Below are 24,329 nucleotides of genomic sequence, written 5' to 3' on the forward strand. Positions count from 1 at the left end.
TGGTCAAGGAGATGGAGCGCCTCGTCTTTCTGCAAACCATGGAAAACACGATTGATTAAACTGGCAAGTTACTTTCAATGATACCCTGGGAAAACAGAATACAGAGAGCAGCCAAGTGAAATGCGCAGATGTACCCAAGGGAGGGCTTAGACGCAGCGGAACAGATGTACACGGACAGTGTGTCTGGGTCCTAAGAAGGCAGTGCTGAGTGGGAAGGGTAAGAGGTAGCAAGAGATACAGGACACAACCTGGTTCCGGTAAATTAAAAATACATGCATAAAACCACAATTTTTTTTTTTCAAATTGGCACAAATAAAAATTCATCATTAAACACATTCCAATGGTTATCTATGGGGAGGTGAGCAGGTAAAAGCGAATAACTAAATAGCCAAAGGAAAGGCCCTGCACAGACCAATACTGACAATGGGTCATGAATTCCATGTCCTCAACCTCTGTAGCCAGAGATAAAACAAAACCCAAAACAAATAAAATCAAGATGATACCCCCCGCCCTGAAATACCACAGAACCATGAACTTAAGCTTTGTTGACCATGGGTGGCAAGGCAAAGCAGGCAAACTTGGTGCTTTTCCTTTTGTGTATTCACTTTAGAGAAAAACCGTTCCCTGTGTTTCCTCGATGAAACAACTTATAACATCCATCCATCCCAAACATTTATCAAGTGCTTTTAAACGTAAGATCCTCTGCCTGGCACTGGAAGGGGCCAAGAGGTAAAGAAATCCTCTTCTCCCTGAAGAAGTTTTTATTTTAACTTATTTTTTTTTCAAGATTTTATTTATCTATTTGACAGAGATCATAAGTAGGCAGAGAGGCAGACAAAGAGAGAGAGAGGGGGAAGCAGGCTCCCCACTGAGCAGAAAGTCTGATGTAGAGCTTGATCCCAGGACTCTTGAGATCATGACCTGAGCTGAAGGCAGAGGCTCAACCCAATGAGCCACCCAGGCACCCAAAAGTATTCTATTTTTATCCCCTACATCAGGAGGTGGCACATTTTTTTCCTATGAAAAGCCAGATAGTAAATACTTGAGGCTTGGGGCCACAAGTCTCTGTCTTGACTACTCAACTCTTGTTCTTGACTGCAACCAAATTGGCGGGACTGTGGCCAGTACAATCCAATCCCGTTCCTTTAGGGCAGTCCTTTCTCCAACCTGGCCCAGTTTCTTCACTGGCATGTTCTCATCAGTGTTCCAGCAAAGTCTTCAGTGTGAGCCTCTGCAGATCTCTGGGGAGCTCCCTCTGCCACTGTCCCTCTCTGTGCTCTGCCCTGCGGGCACTAATTTCCTGGGCCCCAGAATCCCATGGCCCTGCCCCACACAGGAACACTGCTGAGCTCAGAATGCATGTATGTATTTAATACATGAGATAGAATGTATTAAATCAACTCTTTAGGACTAGAGACTCAGCCTTTCTTCAAGCCAAGGACAATTTCCCTCTTTTTTAATCGTTTGGTACCTCTTCTCCACGGACACTGTTTCCTTGGACTAGAAATCCTAACAGAGGCCCACAATCCCTCACCGAAAGTACCTTTGCTTTTTTTTTTTGCTTTGTGTGTATATGTCTTTTATTCTTAAAAAATTTTTCTTAAGATTTTATTTACTTATTTGACAGAGAAAGAGAGATCACAGGTAGGCAGAGAGGCAGGCAGAGAGAGGGGGAAGCAGGCTCCCTGCTGAGCAGAGAGCCCAATGCGGGGCTCGATCCCAGAACCCTGGGACCATGACCCAAGCCGAAGGCAGAGGCTTTAACCCACTGAGCCACCTAGGTGCCCCTGTGTATATCTTTTAAAAAATAAATTTCAAGCAAACACATTTACTGGAAGAGCATAACCTGAACTGCAGTGAGACTGTTTTCAGTCATTAAAAAGCACTAGTGTGACTATTCCACATATTTTGCTGCTGAAGAGGTTTGATTTCTGAGTGCTTCCCATATCCTCCTGGGGATGTTATAGAGTACATACTCTAATGATATAAATACACATAATGTAAGATGTATATAAAAGCATATAAGAAGCATAAAAATATAAATAGATATATACCTAAAAATATTCATACATAAAAATATATAGAACATTCAGTATTATCTGTAAAAGCCAAAACCATCCGAGTTCCCAAACTTTTTCCTGGCGTCAATGGTTTCAGATAAGAGACTGTAGACCTGTAATCACGTATCTATTCTTCTGGGTCATCCTCAAGGCTAAATTTTTCCCTTGTATTCCTTGGTCTTTGACTTTTTCCTCCAGTGGCTCTTCCTAACTACTCATCAGGACTCGGAACTCACCATCATCGACTTCAATTTATCTATGCTTAAGGAAAATCATGACTTTATTTCTGGTATAACTCAATCTCTTGTAGGCCCTCTCTCTCCTTCCCTGATTTCGATAAAAATCTTATCTGCTTCTTCCAGAAGTTCTATTTCACCAGCAAGTGGTAAGACTAACGTCCTATATAGTAAGTTCCATGATAAGTTCTATACAAGTAAAGGTTTGGTTTGATTACAAATGACTCATTCCCTCTACCACCAAATAAACACAGCCAGCTACTCTAACAAGATAGATGTTTATTTCCACATGGACTCAGACAATTCTGGACTACAGTATGTTGGCTCCACAATCACCAAGGACCAGTCCTTCTGTTACATTGGCATCTTCAACTTTAGGCTTCGGTGGGGTAGATGGAGGTGACCAGGACATCTGTAATCCAGCCAGCAGGAATGGGATGAAAAGCAGCATGGCATGGAGTGTCCCTTTAAGGACATTTCCTTGAAGCTGCATACGCCAATTCTATTTCCACGTCATTGGACAGAACTTCGTGACCACACCTCTCAGCAAGGCAGGCTGAGATCTGTAGTAGTCCCTCCATGGGCAGTCATTTCCCCAGGTAGGAAACTTTACAGAATATGGGGAGAATGGATATTAGGACAGTCTTGGCAGTCCCTGCCACGGCCTACTCGAGTACCTTCTTTTCCTTCCCCTATTCATTCATGCTGTTCACCCTTCATGCTCAGATCACGTAGCTCGAGTGTCGTATGAATGGTGGAGGTCAGCAGTCTACATCCCTATGGGTATGGACTACACCTGATGGTCTCTTAAGAAGTAGGTCTTCTTGGGAAAGGGTAAAAAGGATGAGAATATAACTTTATCATCCATGGATGGAATAATAGGAAAACGCTAAAATACACAGTTTAGAAGCAGCAGACTTGATTTAAATGTAAGCAGAATGAAACAGGGGCATTGATGATACTCATCCTCATATGGCAATTTACAGCCTTCAAAAATGCCTGGGTGGCTCAGTTGGTTGGGCCACTGCTTTCAGCTCGGGTCGTGATCCCGAAGTCCTGGGATCGAGTCCTGCATCAGGCTCCCGGCTCCACAGGGAGTCTGCTTCTCCCTCTGATCTTCACCCCTCGCATGCTTTCTCTCATTCTGTCTCTCTCTGAAATAAATAAATAAAATCTTAAAAAAAAATGTTTCCACATTTGGAACGAACATTATTGCGCTTGATAGTGAAAACCGCTGTTTGCCGGAAACTGTATTAGTTTCCGACTGCTGCTATGACAAATGGCCACAAACTTAGTAACTTAAGACAACACAATTTTATTATCTTATAGTAGTGCCGGAGGTCAGAGTGTCAGATATGTATCACGGGATAATGTCAAGGTGTTGGCAGGGTTGGGTCCTGCTGGAGATTCTGGGGAGAGTCCATGCCTTGCCTATTCCAGCTTCTGGGGCTATCTGCATTCCTTGGCTTGTGGCCATCTCACTTCAGTCTCTGCTTCTGTGGTCACATCACTTTCTCCTACTATTCCTTCTGATCTCCTACCTCTCTCGTTTAAGGGTCCTCGTGATTACAACAGGCCCACCTGGGTCATTGAAGATAACAGCCCCACTTTAAGATTCTTGGTGTAATTGTCCCTGAAAAGCCCATTTTGCCATGCAAGGCAACATTCACAGGCTCCAGAGACTAGGATGTGGACATTTTGGGGGAGTCACTATTCAGCCCACTTTGAAACGCAACTGTATTCCCTACACTGTGCTCACTGTTATCTCTATGTTACCTCTAGTCCTCACAACAGCCTTTGATGTAAGTGTGATATTCAATGTTATGTTCAGTTTGCAGACGAGAAATTTGAGACTCAAAGATATTAAATAACTAACAGGTGTCACGTGACCTCTAAGGGGTAGAGACCGAAGTCAGAGCCAAATCCGCCCAACTAAAGATCACACTTCCTTAGTAGCTATGCATAGCCCCAGGTTGCAGGCCACAGCCAATATCTCCAAAAACAGCCCTATACAGGTCACAGAGGCATCAGCGGCTTTTTGAAATCTTCCCCCTATTTGCACATTTCTTGCAATTAATCCAGAAATCTGGGCCAGTATGAATCATCCACCTTCACTTCACGTGAAGAAGCATCCTTCGAATGCCAAGAGCATAAACACGACTTAGGACATGGTGAAACTTAAGACAGAAAATCACCCAGAGTGTTTAAGAAAGGAGACTTCTGCCACCCTTTCCAAGTGGGGAAATCCCGATAGAGTCGTGGAGGGCTTCTGTCAGTCCACCGAGGACACTCTGGGATGTCCTTCGAAAGGGCATGGCTGTGGATCTCTACGTGTTTTGCAGTCATTGCTGTCTTCTGGCCCCAAGGACGTAAGAACAGTCATTGAGTGAACTCCCGGGAGCCACGGACTCCCTTTGTTTCAGTAAACACTGCTGTGAGGTCTTTCTGCTGCCTCTTTGCAGCCATAGTAACCGTTGTTGGCTAATCCAGGGTTGCCAGACTCCTCAACCGGAGGGAGATTTTTAAAAAAATCTAATGTCATATCCAGGACAAACAAGGTCCTTTTAACCATACCAGACTCCTTTATAGCTACGGTGTTTCAGAAGAAATTTATATGCCCTAATCTGGCCCTTTTTACCACCTGGGAAAGTGTAATTCACACATAGAGATCTGCCTCTATTCTGAGAATAGATGGAAAAATAATGATTGGAGACATCACACATAAAATGTTTATTGGACCAGGATCCAGTTAATCCTCACAACTGCCTTAAAGTAGGTACAAACATGATTGCTGTTTTACAGATAAGAGAGCTGACACTTAGAATTTGAGTCCTGTGTCAAAGCTGCATATCAGTCAGGCTGGGGCTGGGGTTTGAACCTGCAGCGGATGATTCTAGGCTAGAGTCTGTCCATTGTCCAAGCTACTGTCCACTGTTTGCGTGCATTTTAGTGACAACTAGCCTTCTAGTTCTAGAGCTGCAACCAAGGATAGGTTCTTCAACTTTTTGTCGAGTGAGCCTTTCCCTAGAAAATACAGCCCTTCAAGAAACAAGTAAAATCAAGGCGAACTTTCTCTAATGCAGAGAAAGGGAGGATTAATTGCCAAAAGAGGAAGTGAAGGGCTGTAGCTACCCCTCCAGCTGGAGGTGGCAGCCACGTGTTCCAGCCTGTGTGACAGCAGACGCAGCCTTGGGGGCTCTGGGGGGCGCCTCAAGCAGTCCTGGCTGCTGGGAAGAGTGGCCAGGCATTCGGGACCTGTGACGACCTGGCATCCTCCCCATCCTCCTGATCTTTTAACCGTGAACATCTGGAGGCTAATCACACTCGAGCCTTCAAAATCACGACACTATCTCAGCCAGCTTTCTACATTAGGAGACAATATGGAGACCACAGGAACAAAGTCTTCTTAAAAAGTTGTATTTATTTGTTTGAGGGGCTTTAGTTCCCCAAGTGGATTTCCCCAGAGGCCCCTTCCATGCCAGAATCTGACTATACTGTGAGGAATTTATATCACTATGTGTAGTTTCATATTATATTAACATATTCGTGTATTATATTATATATTAAGATATTAAGATTATTTTTATTGAACTGTCCAAACCCTATTGTACCCTAAGACATAGGTAAATATATTTAAGGCTTGGAAAGAGTTCTTATAGGTCCGCCCAGAAATAAAGATGAAGAGTGCCACACTAAAATGGGAGAGATAAGCAAGCCACTCGCACAAAAAATGAAATCTAAAATGCCCCGAGTTATAAGAAAATAGAAAATCTTACTCTTAATGAAAGCAATTTAAACTAAATAAGATGCTATATTTACTGGGGCATCTGGGTGGGTCAGAAGTTAAGCGTCTGCCTTTGGCTCAGGTCATGATCCCGGGGTCCTGGGATCGAGCCCCACATCAGGCTCTCTGCTCAGTGGGAAGTCTGCTTCTCCCTTCCCCACTCCTCCTGCTTGTGTTCCCTCTCTGTCTCTGTCTCTGTCAAATAAATAAACAAAATCTTAAAAAAAAAGAAAAAAGATGCTACATTTACCTACCAAATTGTCAAACAGAGCAAAAGCAACAGATTTAGAACTCCGTGCTGTAGAGCGTATGAAAAGAAATAGATTTTATATATTCTGTAATAAGAGTATACATCCAGTTCAGTTGCACAGAAGGGCATTTTGGGGAAAAAACAGGTAACCCTTAAGGAGATAGATACGTACATACATAAATACATAGCTATGGAAATACAGACACACACACACACACACACACAGAGCGTCTGCTTTGACACAGCAACTACCCCTTTAGAAATGTGACTAAAATGGCCAATAAACTTGCCAAGATCCTTAATCTCATTTGAAATCAGGAAACTGCCAATAGAGCACAGTAAGAGACCACGTTTAATCAGGGTGGCAACAGTCCCAGGTGTGATCAGATCAAGCGTGGGTGGGGTTGCGCACCACCAGCGCCCTGGCTGGAGCTCTGGTAGGACCGCTACTGCACAGCCACCCTGGTGGGCCATTGGACGGTATCTGTGAAAACAAAGCATGTGCCTCCTCTACCACCCAACAATTCAACGTCTCTGAATGTCCCCGGAGAAACAGGTGCCCATGAGCATAAGGGAAAGATCTAACATAGCATTGCTGGTCCTAGCAAAAAACGAGAGTCCAAATCTTCCCACCAATAGGGAAATAGCTCAGCCATCAGTGGTCTGTCCTTCTTACAGGACCCTATGCAGCAGTCACACAGGAATGCCCCTTGTCATGTGCTCTCTGGAAGCACCTGCAAGAGAGTCAGCTGAATGAATACAGACAGCAGGACAGCATCTGGGCACCACTCTCTGCCTCACAAATAAAAACCATCCAGCACCATATACTTCATTTAGATACACGGACTTAGATGTCAACACATTGAAAAACATGAAGGATACGCACTAATGAGAAACAGTAGTTATCTCTATTAAGAGTGATCGTGATTAGTGGTGCCTCGGGGGGCTCAGTCAGTTAAGCATCTGCCTTCAGCTCGGGTCATGATCCCCACGGTCCTGTGACTGAGCCCCATGTTATGCTCCCCGCTAAGTGGGGAGTCTGTTTTTTCCCTCTTCCTCTGACAGTCTCCTTGCTTGTGTTGGCTTGCTCTCTCTCTCTCTCTCTCTCTGTCAAATAAATGAATATATTTCTTTTTTAAAGAGTGATAGTGACCAGATTGGTCATTAAGGGGGACTTTGGTCTGTAAATGTTTTTACCCAGAGCATGTATTCATTTATCACATATATATTTTTAAAATATTTAAAAGAATGGTTGCAAAGAGTTTGTGACAGTTGTGCTTAACAAGGCGTTAGTTGTAGTGAAAATCTGGAAATAACCTAAATGTCCAACAGCAAGGAACACGTCATAAGATATCTCGTGATGTTGAAGTCTATGAAATAGTGGAGAGGAAATGTTCCCAACAGTGTCAAGGGGAAAAGGCAGAATACCAAATAGTGTGTGTATTATTTAATACCTGCCGACTGATGGGTCCAAAGCAGAGGTGTCAGATTCCAAAAAGCACGCAGGCTAGCCAAAAAGCTTTATAAAGGCTCCCGAGTACCGAAGTCAACAATATCAGGGATTGAAATGATGGATCCTGCTGAGATGACAGGACAACGAGGGCCAGAGAAACTGAGGCAGGAGGCTTGGCCAAGCAGCCCAGGGGCAGACGGAAGCAGCAAAGTACTAGTGGCCCAGCCGAGGGTCAGTCTGTCTCGGCTCACAGGGCAGCTGGCCTGGCTGTACCCAGAGAATCTGATCCCTCACTGGTTCACACCAGCCTAAGGGAGGTGTGGGTTGCTCCCTCCAGCTGCTTCAGCAGGCACCAGGTCAGGCCAAGGACAATGGCCTCCTCTTGCCAGAAGACCTTTTCAGGCTACACTGTGATCCCCAACGGCGGGGGCCACCTCTGATCTGCTGGACAGCAACGTGCATTCCAGGCTTAGCTCTCATTTCCTGCAAGGAGCACAGGGCTCCCGGCCACTCTCTGAGGGGCAAAGCTAGGTCGCTGATACCTGCAAGCCCCTTTTCCTTTCGCTTATCGAGAAAGTGGCTCATAGTCATTAAATCATAGGAAGTGCCATACAAAATAGCAAGAGTCTCTCTTGAAAGTCAAGATTTTAGAAAATTAAGTGGGAAGTAGAGAGAAAGCCTTTAATGGAATAAATTGATTTTATATTATGGAAAGAGAACAGAGCGAAAGAGGAAAGAACAGGAAAGGCAGGAGAGGCAGAGAGAGAGGTTTCCAAATTCACAAGTGACAATGCTGTCATTTCTAGCTGGCCCCCACCCCCACGCACTGGAACCTGAGTGAATTCCTGCCCTTCTACGGGGGTCAGGGCGGGAAGAACAGTAAGATAGGAGAAGGCGGCAGGATAGAGTTCAATTTGAAAGCCCAGGTAGAAAAATAATCTGGGTCCTAAGCAGGAGGCCGTCCTTTGTCATTAAAACAAAACAAGCAACCACCTAAACAGATGGAAACCTCTGCCTGGGTTTGGGGATAGAGAAGCGGCGGAAGACTACGGTGGGTGGAAACGAGGCAGAAGCGTTTCTGGTCCTGGAGGTCAATGTCAGGTGCCTGGGAATGATTCCAGCAACTGTGAGCCTGAGGTCAACTCATTTCTTTTCATTTCTTTTCCTCTGCGGTGTTTAAATCCCTGCGCTCCTCCTGCTTGTACACCTGCATGAAGTCATCACTCTCAGGGAAAGAGACACACAATCCCAAGTCCCTCATTTGTTTAACAACAAGGGGTCCCTGGCACGGGAGGGAGGCTTCCAGAAGGGGCAGATGGGGTTCAAGGTAGCTGCTGCCCCCCGTTTCTAACACAACAGCAGACGTGCAGGGTCAGGTGGAAGAACTGGTGAAACCTGCATGCCAGCTTCCGAGATGGGAACAACAATTCGCTTGGCTTCTGCGGTTAAGCTCGTAAACATATTTAAAAGCTTTCTTGGGTGATAGGTCAGTGGATTGACTTTAACTATAGACATCCTTTCTCCGAGAACAGGTCTGTGCTTTTGAGCAATACTGACACCCAGTGTTTGAAATTCTAGGACTAGAAGGAAAATAATAATGGGAAGGGAGGAGGAAGAACAGATCCTAAATAGAACCACCATCCTGTCCAGGACCCACTCACTGCACCAGCGGAAGTTCAGAGCTAGCCCGCACTTCCTGCCCCACAGCGGGCTTGTCCTACTCAACAGTGAACATGGGCGGCACTGTGAGTTTTTGGAGGGGATCCTTTTTTTATAGAAAAGATTTTTCAGAGGCTATTTGGTTTTAAAAAATAATATGCAATTATTAAACTTCCAAAATTTAAGAGCTAAGCTGCTTCTTCCTTAAATTTTAAGTTCAACTTTCAAACCTGTTCTTTTATTTATAATCGACACACGTTCTCAATAATATTTACTATTTGGGAATGTCTGTCAATCAGCAATTGAAAAACTTAAAAGGAAACCTGAATATTTAAAAAAAAAAATGAGAAAATGCACTTAAAATGATGGGCCTAATTGAATTTATCATAGGATCTCCACAAACAGTTTAACTTTCTTTATACATTTATCTATTTATTTATTTTTATGATTTTATTTATTTACTTGAGAGAGAGAGAAAGAGATTGCCAGAGAGAACACAAGCAGGGGGCCAACAGAGGGAGAGGGAGAAGCAGACTTCTGGCTGAGCAGGACCCAGGGCTGGATCCCAGGACTCTGGGATCATGACCTGAGCCAAAGGCAGATGCTTAACTAACTGAACCACCCAGGCGCCCCCCCTTTATAAATGTATTATATTCAGGTATCTTTTTGAACATATCTGACTGAAAAAGTTTGCCAAATACTTTAGATAACTTTTTAAAATCAGATAAAATAAACATATAAATAAAGGCAGTTTGTTAAGTTACTGAAATGATCCAGTATTTTTTCAAACTAAAATAGTCATCCCAGTATTTTTAAAATCGTAAGTGTAAACAACTGAAAACATGTGTTTTGGTTTTTTTTTTTAAGATTTTATTTATTTATCTGACAGACAGAGATCACAAGTAGGCAGAGAGGCAGGCACAGAGAGAGAGAGAGGAGGAAGCAGGCCCCATGCTGAGCAGAGAGCCCAATGTGGGGCTCGATCCCAGGACCCTGAGATCATGACCTGAGCCGAAGGCAGAGGCCTTAACCCACTGAGCCACCCAGGTGCCCCAAAACATGTGTTTTTTTAAAACTTTTTTGAGTAAAGTGGACACACAATGTTGGTAGTTTCAAGGGGACAACATAGTGTCTCGACAACATTGTATGTTATGCTATATGCTCACGGTAAGCGCAGCGAGCTAGCCTTTCTGTCACATACTACACTATGACAGACCATCGACTGTATTCTCCATGCTGTGGCTTTTCTCCGGGACACTTAGTCTTCCACACCTGCAGCCAGTATCTCCCACTCCCCTTCATCCATTCTGCCCATCTCCGACCCCCCCTTCCCTCAGGCCAACACCATTAGTTTATTCTCTGTATTCATAGGTCTGATTTGGCTTCAAAAACACATTTTAAATTGGAATCACAAGGCCCATTAGCTAGATCCTTCAAATTATCTTTCATACAATAAGTTAAATTCAAAGTAAAGAGTTTATCTTCAAATACAATACAATAGTGTTAATAAGGAGTTAAGTGTTAATCCAAATTTTCTTGGTGTTAAAAAACACTTATCTGGTAAAGAAACCATTGTGTCAACCCAAACCAAATACATTTTGCTTCCTATACTGATGCTCCAAGGTTATAGGCCAGCCCATTGGGGCCACAACACTGATCCCTGCCTGTGGCATTGATGGCATACAGGACACTAATTTATGGCCACCATTCCAGTAAGTCCATGCCCTCCAATTTGTCTGGTCTAGTAACCCACACCTCTGAGTTTGAGACATTTGTAAATAGCTTCCTTTTCTGGAGTTGGATTTAATTTCTTTGACTCTCTTGCATACCACCAACAACTAAATTATGAGCCATTTCTTATTACTTTGAATTTTTATTTTAAATTTGCTGAAAATCCTCTTTTGGACTTATTTATATTTTCTATATTAATCACCTTTTATAAAGCCTAAAAGAGAAGGTAAAGGGAAAAAAAATTGGTGAAGGTATTCCAAAAATTTCTTCACATTCAGAGCCTAACTCTTTTCAATCATGCTTCCATTTATCCGTTGATATGTACAGTTTTCAAAAAGTTAAAAAACAAGATTCTTATGCAAATATAGGATAAACAGCTTTCAAATAATAAACAACTGATTTGGAGGAGAGTTAGAGGAACAAGGGGTTTATGAGCATTGAAAAAATATGCTGGAGTATGTCAACCATACTCAGATTTTTAAAAATAATGAAACTGGGGAAAAAAGAAAAAAATATGTTGGAAAAAGATGGCTAGGTTAGAAACAAAACTGGCTAATGTCCTACAGGCCAATAAAACATGTGTCTTTTGTATTGGACAAAGATCATCTGGATCTCTACCAGACAAAACTTAGAAGTTAAGATTTAACTCCATAAACCATGAACTTTTACCCAGTAGTACATAGCAAATCAAACAAAAGTGCATCTCATTAGAAAATTAAGTGACCTAGATGACATTAAACATCTGTGATGCAGCAATTTCTTAAAATAATCCATCGAAGAAGCAATACCATTGGTCTGACACATAAGCTGGGTTTACGGTTGGTTATGCAGTCTTGGCTAGTTTTTGTGTCCTGCTTCAGAAATGTTGCTGAACACAACTGTCTGATTCATCATTTCCCTCACCCCCTGTTCCCAGTAATTAGATTCCTACAGTTGGAAGTGTCTTATAATTCCTAGGGCTTCCCTCCAAGTCACCCTAAATTTTGCTGCTGACTCTTTTACGTTCTACCATTTTTAGGCAATGGTGACTGTCTCATGACTGCTACATGGCAAATAATGATTGTACGAGGCTGTTGATTTGAAGGTGTTCTCAGTTTCAGAGATGTCAGATGGTGGGGGAGAAACATACGTCTTAGAATCAATGAAATGTGGTGAAGTGTGGCATATCAAGAGAAGTTGGAAGAGTAAACTGAGACTAGTGTGTAGCATATATGGGGTGTGTGTGTGAGTGTGTGTGTGTGTGTGTGTGTGTATGTACACCCCTCACACACCCCTCTGAACAGTAACTTGGTTTTCCGTAACTCTGTAAATGTCAGTTTCGCTTCCTCCCTCCACAGTCTCAAGTTTATTATCACGTACATCATCTTCCTGCAATGAGCAATACAGGGCACCAGAGAAGAGTTTGTTCTTGGAGGGATTCCCCCATAGCCAACTTCTGTAGATCTTGGCTTTCCCTTTGTCTATAGCTTTGTGGTCTCTAGGTGAGAGGGCAGGAGGAAGGTTCTGAGGTCTACCTGCTGCCACGAAGTCCAGAAAATGTCCTTGAGAGCCAGCACGTAGGACAACTTTTATCACAATGCTCTTAGATTTGGGGGGGCATATGCTTCTCTTGACATCATCACATTTCCCAAGATCTCATCAGCTGTGAAAGAGGGCTCAGAAGTACTTCTCAGTCCTTCATGTCAAGGCACGCATAGCAAACATGCTGGCACGTATGCAGCTACTGGGATTAATGGAGAGGCTTCTCCAGACCAGAAGTGACTGGGTGGGGGCGGGCCGCTGCCCAGGCCTACCTGTCCTCCCGAAGGCGGGGGCTCCATGACTGTACCCCATAATTCATTTCTATCACTGTGACGTGCTGCTCTCTCATCCCTGGAGATCTGCCACTGGTGACAGGCCTCAGTGGGGACCAACAGCGAAACCTTTAAAATGAGAAATAAAGCAGCAGGTCATGCTCTCGCAGAAGAAGAGTATAGTTTCTGTCTATTAGAAAAAATGAGTAAGCAATCTTTCAAGATGAGTAGTCAGGATTCAACTGCAGCATGGTCATAAAACTACTTACCCTTTACTCAGATGGGCACAGCAAATGTTCTATATCTCTGGTGGATATGATTTTCCTTCCGAGCCCACATCCACTGAGTAAAAAGAAAAACTAAACTATGTTTAGTGAACTTAGGTTTGATTGCAATAATATAAACTGTCCCAGTTTAAAAAAAAAAAAAAAAAGGTCATGCCTTCAGCTCACGTCGTGATCCCAGGGTCCTGGGATGGAGCCCCGCATCAGCCTCTCTGCTCAGTGGGGAGCCTGCTTCCCTCTCTCTCTCTGCCTGCCTCTCTGCCTACTTGTGATCTCTCTCTCTCTCTCTGTCAAATAAATAAATAAAATCTTAAAAAAAAAAAAGTCAATTCCTTTAGCAGAAAATGCTCAGGCTTTCAGTTTCCACTGTCCCCCCTGGTTCCTCTTCAAGATGACACCTATATTCTGAACAGACACATCATTGTCATTTATCTCCCAAATGGGACACTTTTTTTGCATTTGTAAAAGTTCATGCCTGGCACAAGCAGGCATGCGTATGAAAACCTTTCCCTGTCTCCTCCGAATCCCCAGGTAACACCGCGAGCACTATCCTAGACAAGTTCTCTGCAGATACATAGATACATAGACCCAAAGGAAACCTTATACGTATAGGTGACTTTTTTTTCTCATCAATAAATAGGAATCACAATATGCACCTTATTCTGTATTTATCACACCATTCATGTCAAACCCATTCAGGACACTTGAGTGAAAGAGAGCACTGTTAAAAACTATGCCAGGACAATAGGCATGAACCAGGGAGGGGTTGGGTTCCTACGTCCCACAGTGGAAGAGACTCCTGGGTTCTTTCTATGTCTACTGTTTACACTCCAGTCTGTTGCAACTTGGGACTGGGTTGGATTACTTTCTGCACTGGTCCCTCGGAGGGGCTGCCAGTCTCATCTAGCCTGTTGGGACAACGTGCTCCAGCCCCCACAGGCATCTGGGAATCTGGCCATGTTTTCTGATCTTGATGTCTGCAGTCACCAAGGCTTTGCTGAAGTAATCCAAGCTCCCTGGTGGCTGATGGCAGTCTCAGCATGGCTGTGTTCCCAGCGCCTGGGACCCTTGGGACTCTAGTACACCACATTCAGGCCCAGGACATCCAGAACCCCTCCTTAGGTTTATCTGTCACCCACTTGCCATTACCCTATGCATTTTGGATGTGGTGTGGAGCTGAAGGCCAGTGTTCTCTGAGGACCTGAAACTCCTGTTCTCTGCCCAGAGAAGTGGACTACCGATCCCGGGGTTGCAGGCTTTCTTCAGTGATCTGGGTGTTTCCAAAGCTCCTCTCTTCCTATTCAAGCAGGTCCTGAGAGAGGAGGTAAACCAAAACCCCAGAGTTTGTCTGCCTCAATCTAGCTCTTTCCCTTCCTCCAGCAATCAACCCCTCAGTTCCAGGAGGTAGGCTCTGGGCTTTCTATTTCTTCCATGCCACAACATCCTTCTCTCTAAGAATTACAGCCTGACTGGTTTAGCTGTCACTGGAGGACAGGGGGATTTTGTCTACCTGTGTGGAACAAAGATCTGGGTCATCTAATTTGGTTTTTGACTACAACAAAATTGAGAAAAATATCTCCCCTAATAGAAATCTGCTTTCAAATGCACTACCTTACTGCAGACATAAATAAATCCTTAATCTGATGGTCAATGTTAAGCAAAGTGGTCATGGTATGGTAGATACCTGCCTTTCCCCCAAAGCTCTCAACCCATGGTGTTAAAGGGCAGGAGACAAGAGTAACTAGACAGAAATGGTAGCACAAGCTGGGTCTTGTTCAAGCCTGCCATGCTCTTTGGCTGTTTTATGGGTGATTTATTGCCCCTGGCCTCAGGACAGAGAGAGAAGGAAAGAAATGTGAGAAAGGGGGCTCCCACCACCCACATAACCACTATCATTCCAGCTCATCAAAACAAAAAAGTCTTAAACAGTTGCTGGAAAGTACCTTGAGTGATCCCTTCATCGAAACAACAACAGAGGAAAGTCTGTACAGTGAATGCTGGGCACCAAGCGAGCATTCTCCCATCAGTTGTCTTCCTTTGTCCTCCCTGGACCTCGCTGCTTTCACTAGCCAAGCTTTAGGTCCCATTGTCCTTGGATTCTTCTCTTTATCCCAGGGTAGAAGAGAACCAAGTCCTATTCCCAGAGCTTCTGGGCAGTGCTTCTGGCACATTCAAGGAGAAAACAGCAGGGTGAGGAACTAGACAGAGGGTGGAAGAAGCTAGGATTTGGGATAGGCTGGTCAAGGTCTGAATCCCACTTCAGCCGGTGTGTAACTTGCTACAGTTTACCTAATCTGAGTCTCAGTTTCCCTGTCTGTAAAATGGGAATGCTATTATCAACTTAGTGGGCTGCTGTGGGAATTAAATCTGCTCATGGGTATGTAATCAGTTCTCTGTTGGAGAGACATGTTGTATGAACAGTCTAAGCACGTCTCAAACTGTACAGCTGTCCCCAGGAGCCACAGCTAGGTCTCTGGGGGATATGGTGATGGCATTTTTTGATGGTTTTTTTTTTTTTCCTGGCCACTGCCTGTATAGTTTCAGAAACAGAGTTTAAGTTAATTCCTGGGGGTGGGGTGGTTTAAATGTGTAATTTCACATGTAAGAGTTAATGGACGTGAGAAACAACAGGTTTAACTGCAAAGAGCTCAGGACCATGAGTTCAAAAGCTAGATTTTAGCTGGCGATTATGACCTTGAGCAAGTCACCCTACTTCCTGGATGTTGGTTTCTTTATCTGCAAATGGAGACTCTGGACCAGGTGGTCTCGGAGGTCCTTCCGCTATAACTTGTTTTGATTTCTAATGTTTAAGAATGCAGCTGGCTGATGCTTAACTCCTTCTGTGTGTTCTGGCCAGCAGTGTGATCACAGACTCTTGGGTCTTGGTCTTTACTGACATCAGACTCCTAATCCCCAGCCCTCAGACCCTAAGTCCCATGGTCCCTTCCATAAGATGCATCCTCACACTTCCCTTTTTAGTTCATACACCTAGAAAAGGATATGCTAACGAGAGCAGGGCAGATTCAGCTGGAGGCTTAGCCCAGTGGCGCCCCATTACTTTGAGACTCTTGCCTTATCTCTCCTGCTGAAAAGCATCATTCACACTGCTCCAGCCTCTTGGCCCAGCAATGTTTGAGAAGTATTCTAAACAGAGGCTCCTTGGATTTTCTGATGAATCTATTCAGAACATTCTTTTAAATAGTCTTTGAATCCTGATTCATTACAGACCCACGAGAAATGTCCTAACTAGTGTCTCCCAGTCAACAATCTGTCTTGGGCAGAGCCCTTCAAGGCACCATTTCTAACAGACTACCCACTGGCCAAAGAACTCCAGCTCGGGCTTCAAATCTATGAGACGGTGAATTCATAGGGCAACCAGGATTCCTTAGGTTGCCAGATTGTAAATAAGAGATGCAACAATGAAAATAAAGTTAATAAACCCACTGCAGCATTTCTAGGGGCATTACAGGAAAAAATGAGGCTATCTAAACCCTGCTCCTCAAAGTGAGGTATAAGGATCAGCAGCCTTTGGCCATTATCTGGGAGCTAATCAGAAATGCAGAATCCTGGGCTCCACCCCAGAACTACTGAATTATAGAGTCTGCATTTCAACAAGATCTACAGGAGATTTCCAATGCACGATAGTTTGAAAAGCACTGATCTGAAAGACCTGGGGAAATTAAAGACACTGTGTTGAAAGATCAAGGCTTTATGCTGCTCTTCAAGTAATACAGCATCTCCTGGGAAGATGTCATTACACGGGCATTTAGATTCATACATGACAGAGACAAGAACAGCAAGGCCTTCTCCTCTTCCTCCTCCCTTTCAGTGGTAATGTATAGGGTTGCAGAAATGGAAAAGCTTAATGCCGGGAAAGAGAGATTCCCTTGGGTGGAAAAGAATAGCTCACAGGTTTGGGAAGTGGGGAGGGAGAGGAAAAGATGAACAAATTTGACAGAGCAGCTTCTGGGATTACTGGAATGTAATAAAATTTTGCTGAGATGGGCAATGGCTTTGCCCTCCTTCTGGAGTCAAATTTTTAGTTCTTTTGGAATACTCCAGGACTCATCTGTAATCCTTCCATAATTCTACTTCTTACACCCCTACTGTTTGCCCAGCATAGTGCCAGGAAAATATATATGAAGTGTTTGAATATTAAAGTTTAAAGATATTTAGATGTCCTAACTCCAAAAAAGTCACAGGACAGATGAACATCCTTCTTTAGTTTAGCGACTCACAGTACTAGCCCAAATTCATAAAGAGCCTGGCTCACATGCCAGACGATGGTCTCAACACTCAGCCACAACCTGTTGTTTGCTGACTTACTAGAACCTAAGATACCTGACTCTTCCTCTGAAAACTTGAAAGCATTAGACATACTGGGTCTTGGGCACAGCTCAAGAGGAAACCCTGGGCTATCTGGAAATTACCCAACTCCCATGGAAACTCCCAGTTGACACCCCATTTGTAGACGCAGGAGGTGGTTCTGCAGAGCAGGTAGTGAAGACTGAGTGAAGAAGCCAGCCCGAAGAATTCCTCCCCTGCAAGGCGGCCAAGAGCCCAGGAGTGTGGCTTCCTTCCCTACCGGAGTCCTCTGCTTCCCCAGGGGTGGGCGCTGACCCCTAACAGCCCAAGGCATGGTGGCCCTGCTTGGGCTCTAAGATGTGTGCTTTCTCCCAATCTCCTTAATAAACTGCTCTGTGAGATCTGAAGAAGAGGGCTTGGCTGCACTATTTCAGTATACTGAAAACCCACCTGGCCCAAACGCTATTTGATTTCATGCCACAGCCCAACTCAGGCAATTCTTATATTTTGTCCTGGAAACGAGAAGTGTGAACCCAGAAGGAGGGGTGGAGGCGGCACGGGGCAGGAGGCAGGACGGTGGGGGAAGTGGTGGCAAGGGAGAATGATTGCTGAGACTAGGGCTGCTGAGGGGCAGTAGATACTGACAGTGACCGTCACTGGGCAGCAGCCTGTCTGCCCCAATTGAGTGGTGTAAAGATAAACAAAGCTGGACACTAGTTACAATGGTAAGGGCCGATTTTTATCAATGGTATGGACAGATATTAATCAGTGGTACGCCACTATAATAGGGAGAAGGCCAGTGTGAACTGAACGCAACTTCCATTTGTACAGAAGCAGCTGAGCATTTTAAAGGGAGAATGGGGCAACAGAGAGGGGGGTGAGCACAGCCCAGGAGAGTCAGGGAAGTGAAAAATCGCAAGAAGTGAGAAGTGGGGGTTGGTCCATGTGAAACCCATCTGGGTTTGCTAGCTGGCACTTATCAAAGTTAGGCTCCTACCCCCCCCCCCCCCCAGAGAAGGGGAAACAAGAGCGCCATCTTCAAGGGCTGGCTGGAGCAAACAGTATATTCTTCTGGCAGCCCTGAGCTTTCTCAGACAAGCATTTTGAGGAGGACTTAGGGTCACCCTAGGAATGTAGCCTTGAACTGTCAGAAACCATGTTAGTGTTCTGTTCAAGTCTTCATAGGCCAAGGTTGAGGACTAGTTGAGAAGAGGGCTCAGAGGAGCCTGACAGGAGGGTGGGGGAAGATTTGACGTTTTTGTCCAGGAAAGAGTCCTTGTCACTGACCTGAGGTGGTCCCTTTCATGTTGAGTATCTTCAGTGGGGGATTTGTTTGTTTGTTTGAGATAGAGAGAGAGAGAGAAAACGAGCAGGAGGCAGGATCAGAGACAGAGAGAGAGAATCCTAAGTAGGCGCCACACTCCTCACAGAGCCCAAGGCAGGGTTCAATCCCATAAGCCTGAGATCATGACCTGAGCTGAAATCAAGAGTCAGACACTTAACTGACTGAGCCACCCAGGCTCTCCCTCCGTCAGTGGCTTTTAAAGCAGCATTGCTTTCGATTCTGGGGCTAGCCTCCCTAAAAACATACAGCTGATATTTAGGGCTGGGCTGTGCGGGGCACTCTGGCCGTGTGGTATCTCCTCACTGGGAAAGCCTATAGGGCAGCGATGGCCCAGTTTCAGCCCATCTGGGAGCGCTCTGCACCGGGAGGACACCAGCCAACTCACAGGGGCCATGGAAACAGTCTAGCTTTGTCATCAGAACTTCGTCAGGATTCGGATTCTGCCATTTGCTGTGGTTAAGCTTCCATTTGCTCACCCGTAAAACCAGGGAGGCCCCCGTCCCCACTTTGGGCTGCAGGATTAGACAGCATCGTTCTGTAAAGTGGGTAGCTTCTGGTGAGCATTCAATAATGCTCATTCCTTTCCTTCCCTTTTGAGAACAAAGTTCAGATACTGCCGGATTTAATAAACGGGCTAAAGACCAAAATTCCCCTTGCAAGTCGGTTTTAACTCTGAAACAAAATGCATAATTATATTTACATTCCCAAGACCTCTCACAAATATTCATTTATGCTAAATATAGATGGTTCCCTACATATTTAAAACAAAAGCGCAGCAGCAAAAAACATTTTTCCCCCTTTTTTAAACCAGCAGTTTCAAGGTGCAAGGTGTTCACAAGAGAGACACCTGTTCCCCCGAGGGCGCCCATGGTGAAGACTTCGTGGGGCACAAACCCCAAGCGCCTGTCCTGAACTCTTGTCACCCTCACCTGGGCTTGCCCGTGGGAAAGAACACATTTCAGTGCCGTCCTCCTGCCGCGGACAAGTCGTTCCATTGATCTAAGCCTCTGTCCCCTCATCGGCGAAAGGGGTGAACCCCAGGACGTGCCTCCGAAGGTTCTTCAGAAGATCAACTGAGTAAACTCATGGGAAGTGCTTGCTGGAGTGTGTGCTGAGTACTGTCCCTAGAGCAAGCGCCCCTTTTTGCAAGCTCATCTAGGGGCTACGGGAGCTGCCGCAGGACGGCCCTCCAGGAACGTGTGTAGACTGGATCTCCCTTGCGACGGGAGGAGAGGGCCTCATCCCGCCATTACGACAGCCTTGCTTTACGGCGGCCGCCCTCTGCAAAGAGCCGTATTTTACGACAGTCACGCCAGACGATACCCACCGAAGAGGGCGGAACAGGTGTTCCGGTTGAAAGATTTCTCCATGTTGAGTAGCGGTGGAGCTAGACGAAGCATCCTTCAAAAACAATGGTGTTCGCAGGCACAGGTGCAGATTCTCTCATGGAAACCTACGCAGGAAGCCGCATGGGCTCTCAGGTCTCCAAGCTCTGAAGCATCCTAGAGTCCCAGCTCTGGTCTTGGCAAAACAAGGACTGAGCAGTGGGTGGTACTCGAAAACCTAGATTCGCGAAGGAAATGTTGTATTTCATCTCCAGGAAGACGTGTTGTTGGAGGAAGGGTGAGATCCTAGAAAAATAATTACCCGTTATCAATACTCCTGCGAGGCATCAAGAAAGCGACAGGCTTTAGGTAAGCCTGGTGGGCTTCGAAAAATGAGAGGACGGCGATGTAAGGTTTTTCCGGCGAGATAAACACAACACCAGGCAAAGTGGGTGTAAGGCAAGGTTTATTAAAGGTTCTCTCCGGTGAAGTTTCAGGGCCCAGGTGAAGGGGAGCCGAGAAAGTTGCACCGGGAGGAGGTGGGCTCCCTCGGGCGAGGTTCCGCAACTCTGGAAAGCAGAGTGGGGGAAGTCGCGCCCAAGGCAGGGAGGAGGGGGCTTTTAAGGGGTCTTGGGGAAAGCTCAGGGGTCTTTTGGCAAGTTTCCCTTATTTGGATATCCCTCCTGCTCATCGGGATCCCATTGGTCCACAGGAGCCCGGGGCGGGGGTCTCAGATTCCTGCTTGGGCCTTTGTTCTCCTGTCCGAGCTCGGGTCTTGTGGCGGGAACTTTCGCCATCGTTGGTAGCCCTTCCTGCCAGCCCAACAAGCGACAGTGTTCTCAGGATCGTTAGCTCCTTCGATCATTCGTTCACCGAACAGGACACCCACTGTGTGCCTGGCACAGTTCTAGGTACAGGAGGCACAGTTGGCATTCTAGCATACCCCTGTTTTGCGAAAAGAATTCCAGAATATGAGGATCAGGAAAGAATCAAGAAAAGGTGGGTGGAAAGGAAAATAAAAAGGAGTAGGAAAGCAGAAGGGGGAAAGAGATGAAGAAGCCCATGCTAGGACCTGGAGAAATCCACCACACGAATTCGGGGTGCCACCGGTGTTGCCATGGCTCCTGGTCTGGAAGGGCCGTCCTTGCAGTTCAAAGTGCATTTGATATTTTTGTGACATTTATATGTGACAGTGACAGAGCCTCTGCGTGGGTTGACTAAAATGCACTCGTGAACATCCAATACTGAGGAAATGACTCAGAAGTGCTCAGTATTCAATTTTCTCTTGAGTAGATTTACAAAAAAATCTAAAACTCTTACATGAAAAATGTAGTAAGGACTTCATTTGACCCTGTGGTGAATAAAGCAGAATATGGTCGAAAATCCAGAAAGTAGGTCCTATATACATGGAAAATAGGGTGGAGAGAGGGTGATTTCTAGGAAAATCTGAAACATGGACATTGCTAGGACAGGTGTAGGTGAGATACCATGATAAGATAAATGCCCAAGTTGGCATGAAGCCTTGAATCAGTGGGGATTGGATGACTGAAGTTTCTGAACAGGGCATGGCTGCATGTGACAATGGTTAATTTTCCCATTCTGCCATTTTCTCAAGGCACCTGACTCCATCCACCTGACTTCCCAGAGGATTTTTCCCATTTTATCTCTACCAACATGTAAATCATCTTCTAGAATTCTGCTGGAGGATGGAAAGGCCATCCCCCGTCCAGCATAGGAGAGCCAAGCCAGTGGGAAGGAGCTCAACCCAAGCTGCTGGCCTTCCCTGCCCCCTTGCCTGTCTCACCTGGGTGTGCCCCATATTCTCCCAAATCCTGCACCTGTCATACCTGTCCTCTCCGGTATCATCTGACCTGTCCTGGTGCAAATGTTGGAAAAGAAAAGTGTCCATTTCCTCTGATTCCAATCAAGATAATCAAGTATTTTTTGTAAAGATTGTTCAATAGAACAAGAAGGAAAATGGCGATAAAATCCAAGGGCTTAGAAATCGAGTGAGCATAAACCTCTCTGACATGCATCTAAATTCTCCACAGGCTGAGTTGGGCTCAGGTTACTGGCTCTAGTCTGTTGGAAACTACACTAAGTTCTTTGCCTTTTCAAGTACATTTAGCTGGCACCAATTGGACTTCTTTTTCTTTCAAAACCTGCCTGGAAAGTTAGAGAAATGGAAGTGGGGCACTCTTAGGGGTACACTGTGGTTTCTATCTCCCTTTGCCCTGGTTTTGCCTATTGGCTGAGGACAACCTCCTTTTACCTGCCCTACTTTTCCTACTCAGAGCAGGGTCTTTTGCCATGCTACCCACCCTTACCCCCAATGCCATCCATCCTTACCCCCAATCCCACCCAGAGTGACTGATAGATAGATGAGGGAAGATGTGGCAGCTGTTTGAATACTCATAGTAGTGATTCAGTAGAGACCTTGGAGAGAGAAGGGAGAATGGCTGGGAGTGGTGTCCTTAAGTAGATAAGAGGTCATGGGGTCCAAAACCAAGTGAGGCAGTAGCTCACAAGTGAAGTGGGTAGGAATGTGTATAGGGAAGAGAGAAGGCCGAGCTGGCTGGCATATTTGTGGAACTTTAATTCTGATAGCTTCTAATTTTATGATGAAATGATAAGCCTTGTCAGGGACTGGCGATGGTTGTAGAGGAGGTGCTGGTGGCCCATGGAGAGAGAAGGTATAAAGTGGGAGACTGATCAGATTAGGGAAAGGGCACAGAAAGTGCTCACTGGAGATTTATGGTCATGAATGAAAAGGACCAGTCAGTGTGGCTTTGGGATTTCCTCCAGGCCCATTCAGTTGCACAGTGTGTGGAGATTTGGGTTTAAATAGGGGCGTAGTTTTGCCAAGTGAATGACAAAGCAAAGGAGGGTTGAGAGAGCTGGAAATTTATGCAAAGGAGGGATTGTCATGATTTCCCATGGGACTAAAGTCTGTGGAGGGAGGGCAAAAGGACAGCAGGGGCTGATGGATAGTGTAGAAAGGACCAGTGGGTTGAAGGACCTGACGGGGCCAAGGGTTATATGAGTCACAGTTCTTTTCTAAGTAGGAAAGGTAAGAGTGGAGGTCCTTGAGCGGAGCAGACGGATCGAGGTGATGGAAAGGTGTCAGTTATTAGTAATGACATGCTTGTGGCTCAGGGTGTGGTCATGAAAGTGGCTGAGGCAGGGCCAGGGGGATGATCATTAGAGAAGTAAGTTCCATGAACTGAGGGGACTCCATTTGGAAGAATCATCTAAATCATTGGTTGGCAAAGTATGGCCCCTGACCAAATCCATCCTGCTACCCATTTTTAAAATAAAGTTTTTTGGGACCACGGACATGCCCATTCGTTTATGTATTTTATATGGCTGCCTGGACAAGAATACTGACTATCCAGCCCTTTGCAGGAAAAGTTTGCCCATCTCTGGTCTAAGTGGATCTTGAATCACCATTGTTTATCATCTTAGGAGAACAAGCAATGTCCTAGAATCAAATAATTTAAATCAATGTAGTTTCCTCTAATAAATATTCATGGTGTAATGGTTATAAGCCAGTTGCCCTTGAAACTATGAAAACAAGCTTTTCAATATTACAGAAAAGCTCTTTGCCCTTCTTTATAAACAAATACTCAGTTCAGCTTTACGATGACAAGATGCAGAATAAATATCCATTTAACTCGAATGATATGCTTATAGAATTGTACATATTCACTAAACATTACCCTATTTTAATTATAAGATGGATAAACTGTCTGCTCTGTTTAGCTGATTCAGGAATAAAGTGCTTTTAATGTCTGTTTCTGTATTGGTTACGAGTTCCGGTTGTGTTCTATCATTCCAACTAGGTCAGTTCTGGACCTAATTAAATACTGTGGGGCCAACATGTAAATGTTCTGTCCTTTCAGAGCACCTTTGCTCCATCTCTGAAAGAGTAAAGCAATGGTAGTTCTTTAAACAGATCTTACCTGGTAATTTCTTCTGAGTACGCCCCCCTGCTATTGTCAAAACTGTGACCCTATTATTCATTTTCTTCGTAGCAATTATGCAATTATGTGTCAAAACAAGCCAGATAGAATAGTTTTACTCACTGTGAGAATTTTCACTCAC

The 24,329-nt window shown here is 45.0% G+C and overlaps 1 long non-coding RNA gene across 1 annotated transcript; it reads right to left on the minus strand.

The window, feature by feature from the left end:
* Window positions 1-3,090: 3,090 nt before the first annotated feature.
* Window positions 3,091-13,742, minus strand: LOC309855456. Its single transcript, XR_014306812.1, has 3 exons — window positions 13,236-13,742; window positions 12,967-13,095; window positions 3,091-3,450 (listed from the first exon to the last, which is right to left on the minus strand). It is a non-coding gene; the product is annotated as an uncharacterized lncRNA (long non-coding RNA).
* Between the last annotated feature and the right edge of the window lie 10,587 nt (window positions 13,743-24,329).

The sequence above is a fragment of the Mustela nivalis genome, assembly GCF_964662115.1.
Source record: "Mustela nivalis genome assembly, chromosome: 20".
Classification (NCBI taxonomy): domain Eukaryota; kingdom Metazoa; phylum Chordata; class Mammalia; order Carnivora; family Mustelidae; genus Mustela; species Mustela nivalis.